At 28.3% G+C, this 6,040-nt stretch overlaps 1 long non-coding RNA gene across 1 annotated transcript; it reads right to left on the minus strand.

Moving 5' to 3' along the window:
- Window positions 1-2,356: 2,356 nt before the first annotated feature.
- TAS3-1 (trans-acting siRNA 3-1) lies at window positions 2,357-3,055 on the minus strand. The gene is made up of 2 exons (NR_138079.1): window positions 2,965-3,055; window positions 2,357-2,817 (listed from the first exon to the last, which is right to left on the minus strand). It is a non-coding gene; the product is annotated as a trans-acting siRNA 3-1 (long non-coding RNA).
- Window positions 3,056-6,040: the final 2,985 nt, after the last annotated feature.

The following is a 6,040-nucleotide window of genomic DNA, read 5'->3' on the forward strand; positions in this document are numbered from 1 at the left end:
GTATAATTTATAGATTCAGTCAAATTAGATTATAATATCATTTGGACAAATATATCTTGAATTCAAAATATGATCTAAACTAATTTTTAAATTGAAATTCGATAAAATTCAAATTGATACGGGACCAACATATATATGGAGGAATATATAATTAATCCCAAATCTTCTAACTTTAGAAACAAGTCTTGATAGAAATTATTACGACTAAAAGTTTGAGAAAGAATAATAAAAAGAGAAAGGTAAAATAATGAAAAGGGAGATGACATGCATGTTAGTTGTTACCTAAAGATGAAAAATTGGGACCCATATTGCCGGCTGAATATGTTGCATTGCTGATTTTATCTATGAGAGTTACTCAAAAGTCAAGATTTTATGTTTTCCTTCAGTCATCACAACTTTGAATATTTATTTATGTAAGACTATCAACCTATTTAAAAAGTACCAACTTGTGGAACATCATCATTTTGTGCTTGAATTTTGTTATTACCAACTTCACTTTTCCACTTTTGGCTCATTTATTCATAATTCCAACTAATCACAGATTAATTTGTAGCACATGGCTAAATTTTGCATTTGCTTATTTTATTTTCCTTAAAGCTACTCAAAACCCAAAGTTTCTTATTTTTTAATTCTAATGAAGATATTATTATTTAAAGGTGGTGAATGTTATGGTATTTACAATTGGCTTTTAGGAGAATTAGCTATTAAAGAATTGGGTGTGCTTTGTAGGAAAGGAAAATATTTTTATGAAAAATATTTTAATTTTTTTTAAAAAAAATTAAATTTATTTCCAATTATATATTTTTTACTTACGAGTAAATAAATAAACAATATTATGTAACCTAGCAAAACAATAAAGAAGCCGAAGGGGACAGGGAGTGGGACCTGCGGGGTGGGATGGTCAAAGGGAAGGAGTTGGGGGCATTGGGTTGGTGGAAACAATACAACAAATATAACACGTCCTTTATAAAGAAAATAATTTTCGTAATATTTTTAAGGAACTTGTTTTCATAATATGGTAAAATAGGAAAATATTTTCCTCTATGCCGAACACAAAAGTCACTTATTTAGTTTTTTCCTTGTCTCTTGATAATGTTTTGCTTACTAGTAACATCTACAACCTAAACTGGGGTGTATATATATAATATATATCATTCTTTATATTAATTTACGGTGAAAAGGTCATTGGTGTCTCGGCCGTTATAGTTTTGGAACATTTATTCCCCTGTCGTCATACTTTTGAAATATTGATGCACCTGCCGTCATACTTTAAGAACATTGGTGCCCCCGCCCCTTCGTTAGAGTGAACGGCATATATACTCGAATTTATGGACAACATGACACCAATATCCAAAAAGAATGACAGAGAGTAAAAGCATATCATTTACGATAATTCGAGAGTATATTTTTCATTTCTTAATTAAGTGTCAATAAGCATGTCAAAGGTGTTATATTTAGATCATATAACAATATACATATAAAGCAACTAAAAATAAATGTCCAAGTAAAGAAGTTAATTTTTATTGTACTTGCATTGGTCTATCCCACGAGTCTTTATATTATAAAATCATAAATGATATAAACACAGGCTAACAGACAAGAGAGGGTTTTGTCCATCTGAGTGAATGATTTTTCTTTCTCTAATAAAGTTGTTCGTATAAAAAAGCTGATCTTTTCTTTCCTAAATCGTTACAATTATTTCCCCCCCCCTTCATAAATGACATCAACTCATTCTTGCTTAAAAACAACCCTCTCTTCCATAAACCAAGGGAAAAAGAGAAAGATGTGGGGGCCTTTTAAGTACTACACATATTCAACTAAATGTTTTTCTAAAAAAACAAATAATAAATCAAAAAGGGTTTATAGTCTTTTCATTTTTAATTGTTTGGTGGAGTTAATTTGTTCTGAATACAAAGATAACAATCTTCAACATTGAATTTGGTCATGTGATTGAACACTTTGGTCCATTTCTATAATTAAAAAGATAAGGTGAGACCATAGAAGTATGTAGAACTGACCAGTCATGATAAATTGCTCAAAGTCCATGGAAAAAAATCTGAAATTGGAAGAATACTTGTAGTCTCTCTATTACATATTCCCACAACAAAACAAAACTAAAAACAAGTAAAAATAAATAGCAATTACTAAGGACAAGTTAGAAAACTTGAAAAGCCAAAATGCCAAAATACCAAAAAAAAAAAAGGATTTAGTACAATGTTTATTCCAAATTCACATTCATAACCCCAACAAATAGGGACAATAGGGCATATAAATCACCACATGAATTTCCTTGAATATTCCATTCTTGATGGAATCATACATGATGAATTCAAATCTTTTTGTTGTGTTCAATTGTACATGGAATAAAATCAACAGCTCAGGAGGGATAGACAAGGAAGGAGAACGAGAGTTGAGTAGGAAAGAAGAAGGAGACCAAACAAAGCTTACATGAAGAAGTCATGACGTAAGATTTGCAAAAAAACAAAACATAAAGACGTAAGAGATAACACGGGGTCTTACAAGGTCAAGAAAAGGTCTTACAAGGTCAAGAAGAATGGGGTAGGTAGAGGAACGAAAGGCAACAAGTCAAAAAAGAGAATACACAACAGAAAAAAAAAAGCGGTGAGAAAAAGCTCAGGTAGGATAGCACCGAGATTAAGATGAGGATGCGACACTCATCGTTAGGAAGACGAAGAGAAAGCCAAAGCCATAGCTAAGAAGGACCACTAAACATGTCATTCTGCTTATACTTTGCAGTTTTTGCAGCCTTTGGGTTGAAGCAAGCTGACTCATTATTAATCCACTCATACATGCTACCTGCATCCAAATAAATTTTAAACAAGAAAGTTATAAACTTTTTCTAACACAAAGGAAAGTAAAGCTGATGTGGTAGCTTTTGAATGAAAAAACTAAGGTTATGGAAAGATAGGTGGGAGAATAAAGGGAAAAAGAAAGTAGGGATACCTTGTGGAGATTTCAGTGTTCTTTTCTGCAGTGCAATATTTGCTCTCAAACCCACAAAAAGTGCACAAACTAAAGAAAGATCATAGAGGAGCTAAGTAGAGGAGAATGAAGAAAGAAAGGTTTAGAATGGGCTTATAAGGAGGTGGCCAATGGGCTGACAGTGACACCTCCAAAAGCCCTGAGAGACTGTGAGGGATATGAGACCCTATTTTTCCTGCGCTAAATTATCGGAAAATTTAATGAGAATTTGGGGGGGAAAAATATTAAATAAATTATAATTATTTTTTAAAAAAATAATTTGATATTTTTTATATTTTATAATTATAAGATTAAATATGTTTTAAAAGATAAAATAATATAGATCATATATCATTTTAGCCAAATTTTGGCCAACTTTTTTTTTTCCATTTTCCCTTTTTCTTTCTGCCCCAAAACACAAAAAAAATAATGATAATAGAAATAGCAAACATAATAGTCATAATAAGGTTCTATAACAATAGTTCGTAATAAAGGCTACAGTTTGTATATTTTTATCACTATATTTCTGTCAGTTTATATATTTTTGTTTGCAAATATACAAATAAGGTAAGAACATACAAATATATATATTTATACATTTAGAAATATTTTAAAGCTCCCTTTGTATATATTGCTTGTCATTATACAACCAAGATAATTTATCATGAATTTTTCCTAAATTATATATAAATAGTTAAGATAAGCATATACAAAATACTAAATTTATACAAAGACCATTAAATTATAAAAAATTTTGTTTTATACACATCAAGAGAATTATAAAATTCACATGAATAATAAGGATTGGATAAACTATAGCTACGAATTATTAATCTCTTATATCGTACATATATATAGTTATATACGGTGCATAATATAAACTAAAAGTTTGTTATTCTGCATATTTTTTTTTGAAAAAAAAGGGGGGCGGGCGGGGGGGGGGGGGGGGTTGCACTTTTGCTTTTCATTTTGTGTAGTTCTTTAATTTTTCATCTTTCAAGGATGAATAACTCTGTAAATGACATAAATTTATATTTTTACATTATAATATTTTTACTATGTCAACAAACATATATTTTTACTATGTCATTTGCTCCTAAGGAACTTATGCAACCTTAAAAATGTTTATTTAATTGATATCCATAAATAAATATAATTAATATATTTTGACCGATCCATTTAAATGCAAATCGAGTAATTAAATGAAAGTAAAAAAGAAAGGCAAATCCATAACATAAGCACAAACCCATCAATTTCGATATTTTTTTTAACGTTTGGAACTAAAACTTAAATATTAATAATACATAATAATGCAATTTGATTTTAATTGGTCTAACACATTCTGTATTTGAAACTAATCAAATTTAATGTTTCTTGTTGAATTAGCACGACTCATTGTGTAAACAAAATACTATATATATATGTTCACATAAATAATATCATTATAAATAGTAACATATTTACGTAAGTATATATATATTTTTAAAATATATTATTAAAATAATTCAAAATAAAAAATCAATCATAAAATTTAATATTATAATAATTATTTCCACCAAAATTTAAATATTTTTCAAAATTTTTTTCTAAATAATAAGAAAAGAGGAAAATACAAGAAGATTGATTTGGTGGGCATAGGGGTCAACGAGGGACGGCCAGTTTCATGGAGGTCGTAACTGCCCGAAGAGGCAGACCGCGCTGCCCGGCCGACCGTAGTCAAATTATTGGCAAGGAAAATACTCCCTCTCGTTTCGTCCTAGAACATAAAAAATAAAAACAAAAGTCAAATTAAATAGAGCCAAAGAATCTCTTGGGTCCACTTCACTCAAAATTACTCAATATTTGTTTCTTCTCTACTACCCTAATCTAACAGTGGTGAATTTTTTGTTAATATTTTTTCAAGAAAAAAATGTGATAGGTAAAATCAATGGGACAGGTATTTTTACTTATCATTATTTGATTTAACATAATAATTAAATTTTAATTATTGATGTGCTAGTTAATCGTATAATTCTTTTCTATTAATATATCTTGTATTGAGTCTTGAAAATAACATGAAAGATAATATTTAATAATAAAAGTAAAACATGAAAATTTTCTTTTATTTTTTCTTAATATAAAATATAATAAGTAAAAATAAAAATTTACTTTTAAAATATCTGACAAGTAAAAATAAATAATAGAAAGGTGATATTTTAGTAAAAGCAGGTAACCGGCAATCCAAGCACAAAACTAAATGTGCTTTTTAAAAAAAAAAAAGAACATAACAAAGATTAATATATATATATATATTTTATTACAATGATATATTAATTCATGTAAAGTCTTACATCATGATTTAAGATTTAAATTATTTATGGACATAGTTTAAGGTATAACTTTTATTCTCATCTTTTTGTAACTTTATAAACAATGAAATATTTGGCTCTTAAAAAATATCAAACTTCATTAAATAAAAAGGCTAAATATGAAAGAAAAATTCAAACGTGCATCTTCAACATTCAATAATTTAATTATTTATTTTTAAAAAAAGTAAAAAAAAAATGAAATAAACAAAATATTAATATGGTGAAAATAACAAACAAAATAAATATATTTATTTATTTATTTTGAATATAATAAAGGAGTAAAAGTTAAAGGAAGGAAATGAGTATACGATAATTGTGAGACATTAATTAAGAATTACTGACAGCTCAAAATTTAAAGCAGATGTAATTAAAATAAGAAAGAGGTGAAGAAAAGGGAATTGGGCGAAGAGAATAATATTTGGGAAATTGGGAGTGCAAGCGTGTGGCACGCGGGCAACACACAACAATACGCATTGCCTTCACAGTCTTCTATGATCCGGTCAAACACAACTCCTTTGTTCTAAGAGAGTAGTAAAATGGTGGAATTACCATCTTATTTTGAAGTTCAGGAAATAAATCAAAAGTAGGAAATGTAACTTATTTTGGATTTGATATTTGATATTTATTAAATCCAATTAGTTAGAATTTATTCATGTACTATCCTTTCATCCAAATTTACTTTTCTATTATACCATTTTTTAAATGTCCAA

The sequence above is a fragment of the Solanum lycopersicum genome, chromosome 1 (assembly GCF_036512215.1).
Source record: "Solanum lycopersicum chromosome 1, SLM_r2.1".
NCBI lineage: Eukaryota > Viridiplantae > Streptophyta > Magnoliopsida > Solanales > Solanaceae > Solanum > Solanum lycopersicum.